Genomic DNA, 15,608 nt, shown 5'->3' on the forward strand with positions numbered 1-15,608 from the left:
TGTATATTTTCTCTCCAAAATTCGCTAAGTGTTTTTGCTTGTGTTTTCACTCAAAATACCTATGCAAGTAAACACTCATGATGTAAGATCTGGAAAAAATTTAGAATAAATAGAAATCATTGGAAGGAATTAATGACTTGATTAAGATTGTTAATTTATATAATTTACTGAATTATGAAATATTGGGATAATTATTTAAGTGATTATGTGATATCCCATTTAAATAGAATAAATCTACTAAATAAAATATCGTATAATTATAATATTAAAAGAGCACACGAGTTGAACAATATACATATAAGGATCCACTATTACAGTCATCCAGGGATACACTTACAAAGGAAACTTAGACATGCCACAATGCCATAAACAAAACATAAGTAAAGAGTGTTAACAATTTTGCAAAAGAGATGCTCCTAGAGCAAGGAATTGCATAGGCCTAGGGGCCTTAAGACTACTCATAAGAGCCATAGTTAATGTAAGACCCGGGAAAAATTAGACTAAAGGGAAACACATGAGAAAAATTAATGGCTTGGTTAATATTGTTGATTTATTTAATTTAATTAGGTTATTAAATTATGAAATATGAAATAATTATTATTTGAATGATTTAAGTTATTGTGGTATTTATAATAATTATTTAAGTGATGTAAGTGATTGTTTTATTTATTTTAACGATTTTATTTAACTATGAAATATGAAACAAAGTTGTTTATAAAAGTGCGGTGCACATTGAGATCTTATTAAAGTAACTAGTTTAGTGGTTAATGTTATGGTTGATGTTGGCAGAGGGAGTGAGTTCAATTATCATCTAACCCTTCTAGATTTAATATTTTTTTCTCTCTCCACTTTTTGGTGGGGCCCACTTAAAACCTTTAATTTTCTCTCTCTCTCGTTTAGTGCATCTGCAGCATCAGGATTTGTTTTTTTTTATTCTCATGTAGTTGCTTTCTTTCTTTCTCTTTTCTTTTCTTTTTCTCCATTGCAGCGCACCATGAAATATTTTTCACGTGATTTCTCCTCAAATAAAAGAAAAAGATCATTGGTTTTATTTTAGGAATCAGTTTTTATTTTATTACCTTACCAACCAAATAAAAAAAATATAAAGGAATATATTCTAGTTAGTTTTAAAAATTAGGGTTTTGAGAGGGAGAATAGGAGAGTTGGAGAAACATGGAGAGTGAAAGAGGAGGTTGCGGGAATGAAGAAACGCGTAGCAAAAAGACCATTAGGTATGGGAAGCCAACCTTGCTTTCTTCTCTTGTTTTCTTATTGTTTGTTTGATGGATGAAACTAGAAAAGCATGCATGTGTAGAGGAAGCTAAGTTGATTGTGTTCTTTTGCTTGTTCTTTTGTGTTATTCACAAACATGTTGCTTGTCTACCATGGGGTCTCATACCATGTTGTTTTCCTTCTTTACGTCTTGGGTATAGACCCTTACGTAAGTGTCATGGGGTAGTGCGTTTTGTTGTTGCATGGGGTTGGTTTCCTTTCATTTATCTCTAAGCTTTGTTTGTTGTGGGTATAGTTTTGGTTGCATGCATGAGTTTCATTGGTGGTTTTAAGCTGGTTTGTGTTGCCTTCTTCATGGTATGTGCAGAGTTTTAGAGGAGTGCTTGTGGGTCCACGTGATGCACCTGCAACAACATGATCTGCTCACGTGTACAGTGCACGCGATCATCGCCAAACACAAGCAGATAGGGTGAGCTTAACTGAATAAAACATATAAATATACATACACATATAAAAAATTTATATCATACAATCACACCAAAGGAATCCCATCATCTGATTTCATACCACATGGCCACAACCATGTTAATTTGTGTTCTACGCCTCCTAGTGATTACCTCAAGATGCCTTGCTGCCATACCTATCGACCACAACCGATAAAGCACGTGCGGAAAACCATGCTACGGATCAAACATTGTAACTCCAGGTGGAGTTCCCAAATACGAACATGGTTCGCAACGTCCCAAGACTACCAAACTCGTCAGCTAACTACTAAGGAGGGCAATCTATCTGGACCCATCCGTACTGGCCACAACCAGCACACTCATACCGGCAACACTCACCAACCCGAGCTCAACTTAAGGGTTCCTCGTGTTCATCTATCATCCCGAGCTCAACTCGAGGGATGTCATTCTGAGCTCAACTCGAGGAATGCCACGTGCCTAACCCTTGTCCCAAGCTCAACTCAAGGGACACATTTCGAGCTCAACCCAAGGAACATCAGCAAACTCATCTTTGAAGTATCACTAAAACCTTGTAGATCACACAATCATACAGTAAAACACATCACTCTAGTGCCACCAGATCGCCTGGCGCTGCTCTCAAGGCGCCAGGTGTTGCTGCTTTCAGATCGCCTAGCGGGGGACACGTACCACCAGGCGCCAAGCGCTTCTACACCACTGCCTTTGCATCTATCGCCTAGCGGGACGCTCTCTACCATCAGGTGCCACGAGTACAAGTTACTCTCTGAATCCCAACTATCTCCTAGCGACTTCATCTCTGCCGCCATGTGTTGTATCAGTACAGTAACTGTACTGGTTTTTGAATTCTCCCCCACTGGTTTTCTACCTCTCCCTCTATACCAAACCAACACTGGACCTTACCTAATTGCACAATCTTGACACCATGTGGTTTAACTCCTTTTCCCATGACCTTAGTTCCAATTAGGTTCCAACCCAAGCTCACCAATAAATTGCCTTGCTTAATTCAATGTTTCTAACTTTACCATGTACCACTACTAATCTCATACCCCTGGCACACTATCGCTTATCCATAGGTGTCTAAAACTCTTGACACAACATCCCTCTCTTAATCCCATTTGTACTATGCTCCCATTTAGACAAAGTCCGCGCACATTTAAACATTATCTTGCCATTTAATTTTCGTTCACCATTTCTAAGTGCTTACCAACTCTTCCCTCATAGGTCTAATCCTATCAAAGAACAGATCACGATTTTGGACCTCTTTCACATAGTTCACACCATTTCTTAAATTTATACCATTTCGTACTACTTATAAATAGTCCTAGATGTAGTTGTTACCATCCAACTTTACATTTTACGCCACCTCTTTAAGTGAGGCGTTAGGATCCTATCTTACTTATCCAAAGATATCCCCAAACCAGTTCTTCCAATTCTAGATACAACTATAACATAACCTATCCTAGGGCCTACCCTCACAGCCAAGCAATAGCACTGCCACCGTGCTGGCGCCTACGAGATCCAACATCCACTATCTACCCTGTATTAACCTGTTACTCAATTACCTCACCAATCATTGATGCCCAACATACTTAGTCTTATCCAGGGTCAATTCCATAGAATTTAAACGCAATTCCAACATCCTCTTAATTCCTTCAAAACCCCAATTGGAAAAAACCCTAAACCAAGTTCATATTCAATTTCATTCAATTCCCTCGCATTACCATATAATATCACAATAATTCACTTTCACTTAGTCCATTCATAATCGAAACAACTCTTCTACCGATTAGAATCTGCCTAGAACCCAAAATACCAAAAATCTAGTCAAACTTGACTCTTATCGCTTGGCAGGTCTTCATCACCACCAGGCAATTCAACCATAACCCAAAACTGGGTTTTTCTAGCATGCGTCGCCTGGCGACCAGCGAGGTGCCGCTAGGCGGTTCCTCTTCAGGAACACAAAACAAGCAAACACATGGATGAGTCGCCTAGCGGCAATTCATCGTGCGCCAGGCGGTTTCTAGAAAATTTCTAGAACTCAAAAATTCAACAGATAAAGGGACATTCATGCATTTTATACCATACAACATATAGTTCATGCTTATACGTAAAATGTTAACGTGTAAAACTCCCCTAACCTAGATCCTTTTGCTTAAAAACTTGAATGGCTCTTGATTCTCCCTTGCCTCTAATAGACTCCCTTAGCCATCCTCAAATCAGCCTCACTAGTTCACTCAACACACTCTCTTTACTCTGATTTTCGTCTCCCCCAACCTATCCAGTAAAACCAGCCACAAAATCTCTCTCATTCTTTCTTAATTGGCCTCTAATTAGTGTCTTAATGTGAGTTTAATGAAGCAAAACGAAAATTAGCATTAATCTATTGTTAATTACCATTCATTAGTTGTCTCACGAAGGTTTTCCAGCCCTCCTTGGCTGTTAGGGTTTCATCTACACTTTCATATTCAATCCAAAACTAAGTTTATCACAAATAAGGTTTAATTTGGGTTCTCCAAGGTTTGAACCCACAACCATGCCAATGCCAAATCAATGCTTAACCAATTCATATCTCATGATGACTAATATAATTCAATGATTATATTATCCCACTACATGATCAACATATATTTAAAAATAATAACAATTAAATAACACATAATTGGCATACAAAGGATTTGAACCCAAGTCTTCTCACACAATTAAGTACTCTCAACCATTTAAGCTAGTACTTTTCCACATCATACAAGTTAGAATTTAATGCCATAAAGGCTCCCACTACCCACATTTATTAATTAATTATTTATTTAATTATTGGAGTTGGGTCTTTTAAATCTAGGCTTGGTTCTTGGATACTTTTAAAGGTTTGAGTTTTCAAGGTTTTGTATAATTGGTTAGTTCGTGCATGGGTAACATGTGCGTGTGTTATTAAGCAGGCTTGGCAACCATGTAATGTGTTAATGTTGTGGTATTGGGAATATATGGAGATGAGCAGGTGTAGGGTGCAGTAAAAGCCTTTCGGGAAGGTTTCTTTTATGGGCATAGTTCTCTTTCTTTTCTGTTTTCACATTACAGGGTGAGGAGGGGTTCATGGTTTTGCTTTTCTTTTTCCTTTCTCTTTCTATTATCCTTCACGTAAAGGCTTAACAAGTTATGATGTTTTATTACTTGGTGGGACTCATGGGACTTTTATTTTTATTCCTTATAATTCATGGTGCAGACCACACTTAAAAGGTTTGGTTTTCTCTTTTAGTATGTAGTATACTTTTAGTTTGATGGAACGTGGGGCCATGTGTGGGGCCACCTAAAAATATGTTTCTTTCTTCACTCTCTTTTCACATCCACATATAAATTACATTCACTCTCTTTCATTTTGTTTCATGTAGATGTATTATGGGTTTCGTGCAGCCACTTTATTTTTGCTTCTTTCTCTCTTTTTGCAAGTTTCATGTTAATTGGTTGGTAGAATATCTTGGGGCCCACATGCTTTTCATGCATACGTTGCTTTCAATTCATGGTTCTTTTCCTTTTGATGTTGTGTGTAGACCATGATTTAAATGAGTTGCTTTATATATATAAATAATGAAATGCATGGGTGGAGTTCACATGTAAATATAATTTCTCTTTCTTCCTTGTGTTTTTCTCTTTCTTACTTTGCTTACACTTTCACGTATGCATGGGCATATTTTTGTGGTTTACGAAAGTGAGTGGTAGCATCATGAAAGGGTTTTGCAATTATTCACATGAGGTTCTTTGGCTGAAGCTTTGGCATTTTAGCAAAGTGATAGTACATGCGAGAAGTCTATATGAGATGGTGGGGCATGTTTTTTGCTTTCTTGATTTAGTTATATCACATGTTTATATGCTTTATAAGGGAACACATATGCTTATAAATTGATGTTTATTTATATGCTAGCATTATTTGGTTTTCATGGGTTGCTGCTTATGGAGTTTAAGTGGTGGTTTGAGGACTATTATTTGAGTGTAATGTTATGGTTGTGTTGGATGAATGTCACTCGCTGGGTTCGTGTATGAATGTATTATTTGATAAGTTAATGGATTTATGTTATGAAACTTTATTTCCCATGCATGATGTGGTGGTGTGTACTTTGTTGGCAATATGAAATTCTTATGTGTTGAGTGTTGGGAGTGTTTTGCCTTGCTTGAAGAATCTTGGTGAAATTAAGTGTTGTGTGAGGTTTTCCGTACCTAGGAACCCAATGAAGACTCTTTCGCCTGTGTGAAGCAGTGGAAAGGGGTCATCTTTGGTTTGTGAAGTAGTGGTAGGGGATTGGTTCGAGTGTTGCACCCTCTCGCCTGTGTGAAGCACTGGGGAGGGGAAAGATGTTTCACCTTATTTCGGCTCGTTACGAGTATAGTGCCCAGTGTGCGATGCATCAATGTTTTTACTCATAATTTCTTGAGGAATAAGGGAGACAGTCTAACTGCGATAGTGGCACACATCGAACCATCTGTTCTAGGAAACTAGATGTTGTTGTGGGGTGAGAGGCTGCGGAAAACCAAAGCTTGATTATGATCACTATGTTTGAAGATTTGTGATGAATGTGATGTTATGTTTGGTTTAGTATGATTGTTTGGATTTGGGGTTTGTGTGTTCAAACCAAGGATGGATTGTGATCATAATGTTTTTGTGTTACTTGAATGCGACGTTGAGTATTATTGGACATATTTTATTTATGAAATTTTTTTATGAATATCATTGTTTATGGTTAGCTTACCCCGATTTGTTTGTTTGTGTGTTTGTTGTATATGCGATGATCGTATAACGTGTGTTATACGGGAGAAGATGATAATGCAGATGCTTTTGGCATGGAGTAGATCGACAAAAGGCTCTAGTGAACTCGGGAGATTTTATAATTTAATTAGTTATTTTAAAACAGATATTAAAATATATGTAATTTTCTTTTGGTCACAAATGTTATTGGAAGTTTTTGACAAAGTGACGGTGTGAACTATGTAATTTAAATTAAATTAAAAGTTTTTATTAGTATATTTTCAATGTTAATTCTTTCTCCGCTAAACGCAAAAATTTTCTAAAACGTTCCGTGACGTCCCAAAAATTGGGGTGTTACAATTAACAGGTCCAAACTAAACAGCACCGCTATCACCATCAGATCTACCTTCAGTATTTCCCTTGTCTGCTCCCACCAATAAGGTGATCATCGCAAAAGAGAAAGCAAAGCAAGGAACAAACACAAATGAAAGGGTAAGCTAGTGTAAAATAATTTTAACATGTTATAGCAAGCAGGTACTTAAAACAATTTGCAAGCATGCAACAAAGTAGGCACAAAATCATGTTATAGCAAACAAGAAGGACATTATGACTCAATTATTCGGATACATATAATAAGATCAGATTCACTGAACGTTTGCACTTGTGGTGGCCTCTACTGCTCTGCAGAGCCATTGCCAATGGGTTTCACCCTACCATACACAAGGTTAGCCTTCAAGCATCTAAGGCCATTATCTTGCCAAAGACTAGGGCCTCCCGCTATTCTCACCACTTGGATCATTTTGCTCTACATGAGACTAACTAATCCTTTAGAGTTTCGGGATGCGATCCTTACTTAAATCCTTATCTTAATTATATACATTATGTCTATCTCACACCAAATTCATGTTCCTCATACCATAACCACCACTTTTATCTCAAACATCCAATTCTCATGCCAAACACCGCTAACCAACAATTCCATGCCATAATCAATCCAAACATACCAAATTTCAGTTCATCAAAATCAAATAACATATGCTTTTTCACATACTTCATGCCTTTTTTTCAAGATCAATAACCAACCACAACTTAATCAGGAAAATAAAATGAAAACATGCACTATTCTCGCTTAGGCTATAAGCCTTCGCCCAAGCGACAAGGAGTGTCTCGCTTAAGCTAGGCTCTCTCGCCTGAGCGAGCGTGTTACAGTGGCACTTTGCGAGCTCTCGCTTGGGCGAGACCTTCTCGCTTGGGCAAGGTTACCACTTGCCCAAAACTAACGTCCCTCGCCTAAACGAGGACTCGAGCAGAGAACGTAGTTGATTTCCTCGAGTGCTCGCTTGGGCGAGCCGCTCTCGCCTGAGCGAGATTATGCGTCGCTCAAAACAAGAGTTGGTCGCTTGAGTGAGATGCTAGAGCAAAACCAAGGCGAGCTTCTATTATTCTCTCCTAGGCGAGATGAGCTCGCTTGGGCGAGAAAATCAATTCTCGCCACTGTTCACACGTGTAGGGCAGAAACACAACTCAAAGCAACATCCAAAATGCAAGCAAGTCAGTTTCGCACGATCAAAAATATCATTCAAAACGCAACAGGTACGAAACCAAAGAGCACCACAGCTCCAAGAATCAAACAGTGAGCTGAAAACAGGAATATCAGGACAAAATGAGTGGAAAAGGTCAAACCCTAACTAGACCAACGTATCCAAACGGTAAAAAGAGGGAGAAAGGACCAAGGAACTTCAAGGTTCGACTTACTTGGAGGTATAATACTCTTAGCTAGCTCGATGTTGGAAGGATCTTTGTGCCCTAGCAGAGCTCCTTGCTGGAGAAAAGAAAGGGGGAAAGAAAATTGTTTTCTACAAAGTGAGACAGAGTGAGAGGGGTTAGGGGCTGGAAAGGGGTATTGGGTCCCCCTAATGGGTTGGCCCTGGGCCCACGAAAAGACTAGACCCAAATAACTTATAGAGTTGAAAAATGGGGCTTACAATTTAAGTTGTGGTTTTATTTATTTTAATTATTTTATTTAATTATATTATGCGGAAGATATGTGTTTATATATTAGTAGTGTGCATAATAACATGATTAAACATTTAGTCGAGTGGATAATGTGTATAGTTAGCATTGGCAGGGGCGTAGGCTCGAATCTTTGTTTGCCAAATATATGTTATATACTTGTTAAGATTTTTATTTCTCATTTAAGTTGTGGGATCCACTTATTTTCAATTAGTTTCCTCTCTTTTCTTTTATGTTGGGTCACATGGTTATATTTTTTCTCTCTTTTCTCACGCAGTACCCTTTTCTTTCAATTTAAAGGTTAGTGTTTTGGTTTTTAAACATATTGCTGCCACATTATAGATAGAGAATAAAAACGGCCAAATATTATATATTCTAAAAACGCATGTATAAAAACTAAATAAAATGGAGTAAGGGTTTTTAAAATCTACAAAACCTAAAACTGTGAACAGTCTAGACGAGGGTTTAAGGAGAGATGTTGCATGGGAAAGAATAGGGTGAGATGAGGAAACACTACTACATATTTGTTGTTTAGTAACATTTAAAAAATTTTACTACATTAGAAAAAATGTTACTAATATAATTTAGTAACACTATACCACATGTTACGTATACCCTATGTTATTAATAAATATTAGTGACACTTTTACGTATCAATTAAGACATTTATAAAAATGTTACTAGATACCTTTAGTAACAATTATTTAATAAAAATGTAACATTTTAAAAAATGTTACTAAATCCTTTTAGTTATAATTTTTTTATGAATGAGTGATATTATAAAAATGTTACTAAAAATCATTGGTAACATTTTTTTTGAAATAAAGAGACATTTTAAAATTGTTACTAAAAAAATTAGTGATATTTTTTTTTGTTAAGGCAACATTATAAAAATGTCACTAATATAAATAGTCACACCAACACTTTTTTTGACCAATTGATCTCTTGTAGTCATAAGAAAAATGATTTATTTTTCTCTTACTAATAGAACCTGTTAATTAAGTATAAAATTAAGAAATAATATCTTATTACATATATAATAAATTACTACATACTTGAATGAACAAAGAGAAATAACTAACCAGTGTGGTGGACTGTTGGAGTTTGACTAGGTCTTGATGCAATTTCTTCCAACTCATCAAGGATTTCAATCGTAGAACCACTTGGAAATGGCACTTTAACATTCTTGGCCAGCAAAGATGGATTTCCTTTCTCACCACTAGCCATAAATCTACTTGACTTTGAAATTTTATGTCCAAAATAACCAATAGACAAAAAAGAACATGCATAGAACTTGGTACATTAAAAACAACACAACAAAAATTATGCATATAGAAACATTAATATTATGTTCAATGATTATACAATACTTGTGTCAATTGTTGTTCCAAGCACATCATCCCTAAACCAACTAACATCCTCACATTCATCTTCATCAATCAAAGATTGATACAAAAGTGAACTCTTTAATTCATCTCCCAAGTTGTTTTCCAAATCATTATTCTCTAAATCTCCATATACATCAAACAAATCTCTAGGGGTAGTTTTAGTGACAACTTGCCAATTATCCGCTAGATCTTTTGTATAAAATACTTACTTTACTTGAGTTGCAAATACGAAAGGCACACTTTTGTAAATCAACTTCCAAAAATTTACAAGTGTTAACCCAAAATGATCTTGCTTACTTTCAAACCAATCACATTTAAATAACACAAATTCATAGTGTCCATAATAATCTAGCTGCATTATATCTTTCAAAACTCCATAGTAGGTAAAATTTTCTACTTCAGGATTTTCATCTTCTTTATTTCTAAACCTAACAATAGATGAAGTAACCATTACTCCAAAGTTTTGTGTTTGTCTCTCACAACCCTCAATAATGAACTTGTAACCATTTATCACAAAAGCGGAAAATCTTCTAGCAACAATATTAGGCCCTTTAGCCAGCCATTTAACCTCCTCACTCACAACCAAATTTTTGACATGGTATTCAAACCACTTGTGAAATGTAAGAGATTGATCTTTTGCCATATTCCAATTTCTTGTTGAATTTTCATAAGCATTAATAGAGATAAATTCCTCATGTTCTCTACAAAAATAAAAATTGAATAAGTTCAAAAAATTTAAAATCTCACACAAAAGAGAAAAATATGAATATTGTCTTACTTGACAAATGACTTCGTAAGCTCACAATTAAACAAGACATAATGATGAGCTTGCTCCCACTCAAGAGGTTGCAAAGTAGTCATCACTCCATTACCTATTGGACCATCTAAATTAATTGGCAGCTTGTTGAACTTGTCAAACACTCATCCACTAAATATCCCTCTGCAATTGAACCTTCTGGATAATTTCTATTACGCACATAAGATTTTAACCTATGAAGAAATCTACAAGAATATAAAACTGTGATTAGGAATACAAGTGGAGGAAATAAATTTACCAAAAAATATTTCCTTAGAAAAAGAATTACCTTTCAATTGGATACATCCATCGGTAATGTACAAGCCCGACAATTCTAGCCTCGTATGCTAGATGTATCGATAGATGAACCATTATGACAAAAAAAGATGGAGGACAAATCCGCTCTAATTCACACAGAATTGATGCAATTTCTACATCCAATGATTCAAAATCATCAACTATGATGACTTTAGAACATAACATTTTAAAGAAAGAACTTTTTAATGGAGTAGGTGCTCCTCTCGATTCTTGGGTACCATCAAAACATTTACTATCCTCTCGCCACCTATATTTTGAGTCTAACCATCTTCGATGACACATATAGCACATCTTTTTACTATTGTTTAAGTACCTTAAGCATATGTGGTAGTTATATACAAGAGATGCCAATTTTCCACTTGTAGTCCAACCTGATAACATAGCATAAGCAAGAAAGTCATTAATAGTCCAAAGTAATGCAACATGTGCTTGGAAAAATTCTTTACTAGAAGCATTATAAGTTTCAAACCCTTTCTCCCACAACTCCTTCAACTCGTCAATAAGAGGTTCCAAATAAACATCAATACTACTTTTAAGGGTAGAAGGACCAGGAATTAGCAATGACAACATCAAGTAATACTATATCCTTTGGCCATCATCTTAAATGGAGTAAATCCATCACTTGCTAACCCAAGCCTAACATTTCGAGGAATTGATGCAAAGTTAGGATGGAGAGAATCAAAGGTTTTCCAAGCAAGTGAATCAGCTAGATGTCTTAGCTTTCCATCTTTGGTGCGACCTTCATCATGTCATTTCATTGATTTAGCAGTTTTTGATGACATGAATAGCCTCTTGATCCTTTATTTTAAACGAAAGTACCTCAAAACTTTAGCTGGAATTGGAAGTGAAGCTACCTTAGAAGAAACTTTTCTTCTAAATCTTTGATGTTTCATTTCTTTATATCCAGAAGCATGACATTTAGGACATCTAACTTCATTCTCATACTCCTTTCGAAATAAGACACAATCATTACGACAAGCATCAATTTTTTCATAACTAAAACCTAAGTCCTTAATGGTAAACTTGCAATCATGATATGATGATGGCAAACAAGAGTTTTCAAGAAGTAATTCTTCTAAAATTTTTAGCAACATATCAAATGACACATTACTTCATCCTTGGAGATTCTTAATATGTAGCAAATGAACAATGATGGATAACTTGGAGAAATTTTTACATCCAAGATATACTTCTTAGTGAGCATCACGTATTAACTTAGAAAACCTAGTTGTTTCAGTGTTAAACTCACCATTGTCTTCATATATAGTGTCATCAAAATCATTTTCTCTTAAATTTGGGGGAATCATGACTGTTTCCTCTAACAAACTATCCAAATCATTATGCATACTGAATTTCTCTCATTCGTCACTATACATCTCATTTGAAGAGCCACATTCTCCATGAAAGACCCACTTTGTATAGTTTCTATCAAATTCGACACACATTAAATGCTCATGCACTTCCTTTCGACTACCCCAACTACAATTTTTACACTCCTTGCAAGGACATAGAATTTGATCTCCTTGAACACTATTCTCATATGCAAAAATTAGAATAAAATCCAATCCATCCAAATACCTAGTAGATGATCTAGGTGCTACCATCCAATTTTTGTCCATGTCTATGTTGTCTTAGAAATAAAAAAAAATACCTAAAATAAAATAAAAAAAAATGCAAAACTATCTATAAATCCAATTGATATAACAAAAATACTGCCTATTGAAAGTATTTAATGTAAATATCATCAATTATGGAGGAAACACATAAATGAAAAATGATTTTATTAAAGTCTGAAGATGAACAAAATTACCAAAATAGAATCAAATGCTATAAGATAGAGTCAACTTGATGACTCAAAGATACTTCTCCCCTTCAACCCTTCTTTCATTTTGTATTCCTATCAAGATTCAAATTACGATTAATAGCATTCACTTTGTCAATATTCTAATATAAGCTCAAGAATATATGATTGAAAAAGGAAACATAACTGTAAAAATTAGGAACGAACAATATTTTTTAAATTGAACTCAAAACTGCCCTGTTAAATTGTGTTGTGTAGCACTGTTAAATCAGACAAAAAGAAAAGAAAAGGAAAAAATTATGTAGAAAGAAACACCTTGGTTATCAGCAATGTTATTAAATTACATCCCTATTACTGAAATTAAAGTTTTGAAATTTGTTAGGTAAAGAAGGTGTAGTCTGATTCCACTTTTTACAACCATATCTTATATCCATATTCCATATACAATGTACAAAAGGTAGTAATAACTCTCACGGTTGAATTTGTAAAATAAAATCACCATATAAAATCACTTTTGAATTAATAAACATGCTTATAAACATTCAAAGTAAATTTAATTAACATTGTACAAAAAGAAGAGTGGACACAAAGCAAAGTAAAGGTATATGAATCATCACAAATTTAGGGTTGGCTACAAATTAAAGTTTGTGATAACTTACACACTTAATTTAGTAAATATCATTTGCAACTTCTCAATTCCCAACATTAAGTTATATGGATAATCACTTTTTTATGCCATAAGCAAGAACCATATATATGTGTGAATATGATCATTTACAAAATAAGATTGAATAGTTGAACTCAAATATTGCCTAAGAACCTATAAAAGAATGAAGGAATCATTATGAAAGTAGGGTATAATTAAATTGAGAGTTACATCAGTAAGCAAACAAATTATGGGAAAAAAGATACTATAAACAACATTAAAGCCAATAGAGAGTAGTGAAGTTATGTGGTATGCATTCAAACTAAATTTAATCTTCCACATACTTAACATTGTCCCATCATGATGAAGGATTATCTTGTTCCTTTTTAAGATTATTGAATATGGTGTGAGTTGATTAAGAAAGCTAAGTGAAATCCCCACTAGACATTAAGATAGCAAGCTATCTAGATGTGAAGGTTCCTTTCACAAAGTGCAAGAGAAGAAGATGATGGATTGATTCAAAACGAAAAGAAAATGAAAAGCACATAAACCATAGAAAACCAAGAACAATTAAAGGAAGAAGAAAACACAAAATGGAAAGGAAAGAAATGGTAAGAATGTGAGAAGCACGCCACTACAAGGCTAGGCTAGAAGCCATGGCAACCTTGAAGATGAGTGGATGTGTGCCACCACTTGCTATGCAAGATAAGGCTTAAAATTATTCACTCCCTAGGGAGGAAACTCTCACAAATGGTTGAGACACAAGAGTGTTTTTACTTCAAAATGTTCAACCCTTTTACATGTCTAGGATCACCCCTTATATAGAAGAGTTTAGGGGCATCTAAGCAAATAAAAGATACCTAAGGATGTCTCTACAAAAACCTAACCCTAGCTTCTAGAAACTAGGTCAAATAAGGTTACAAAAAATGAGAGACAAAAGTGCTAACTATGGTGTGTGCAAGGCTAATTTCGTTCTAGCACAAAAGGAGACAAAGAATGTGTCTCATATGTCTCCAAAAAGTGGCCAAAGTGTGCTAAAAACAAAGGAGACCAAAGGTACATAGGTACAATTGCTTCATGCCTTTACTTTATGCTTTATGCCTTTGCTTTACTCTCTCCTCCACATCATTTATGCTCACCAATCACCATGCGCCACCTAGCATTGCTTTCTTACTCATAATTAACCTACAAAGCAAATAAACATAGATTAGCATGTTGGCTAAAGTCAAGTCAACTATAGTCAACAAGTCAAACCTAGTCAAAGGTTAACAAGTCAACTAAAGTTGATTCAACTAAGTCAACTTTGGGAATCAAAAATAACAAACACAAATGAAAGGGATGAAGGATTAGTGAACTTCCTTTCTAAACATGCTTCGTCTTCTTAAGCATGTGCCTCCATCCTTGGTTGGGGTCAATCCTTCATCACATCATCACATTCAACTTATGTTTGTCTCAACAAACCCACCTTATGAAGTTCATGAATGATCCTTTTATGTCCCACCATCACTGATCATGTACACTAAAGATAAGGCAAATGAAAGGATTTTAAATTAGCTATTACAATTTCACCACAAACATATTGAGAGTTTTAAGGACGAAAAAATAGGGGAAGCAACTCACAATGCAAGTTTTGGAAATCGACCATTAGTTTGCACAAGTTTTCTAATTTCTAATTCTCTTCATGTATTTCTACTAGGCAGCTATTACTTTGATGCTACCCAACCCAACACACCTGATGCTAAATTCAACTAAATTGACTAGTTTTTACTTCATACAAGTGGATCAAATTAAATTAAGTTTCCTTTAAACTACAAAAACATACCTCGCTAAGACACAAACAAATAGGGTTTTTCACCCAACGTTGTGACAACACTCGCAATAGTCCCAAAATGTCACAATCAACCGTTTTGTAGTCCTAATAGTCCCGCAACATCCTAGTGTTCTGCAACAACTCACCATCATGTCTGCTAGGGCTCACGAATCGCAAATGAGTTTTCAAAGTTTAGAGATTTGGGGGTTTATTTTGAGATTTTGATATTCTGTTAGTTTTTTACATTTGGAGGTTGTGGAAGACCAGTGGAAAACTTTAGAGGCAATATTAATTTTTTTAATTTAATTTTTTTGTTTTATTTTACCTATAATTAATTAGAATAGGCATATAATTACTAAATTGTTACAAAATGCAACAATGTAGGTGTT

Source organism: Vigna unguiculata, chromosome 9 (genome assembly GCF_004118075.2).
Source record: "Vigna unguiculata cultivar IT97K-499-35 chromosome 9, ASM411807v1, whole genome shotgun sequence".
NCBI classification, from domain to species: Eukaryota; Viridiplantae; Streptophyta; class Magnoliopsida; order Fabales; family Fabaceae; genus Vigna; species Vigna unguiculata.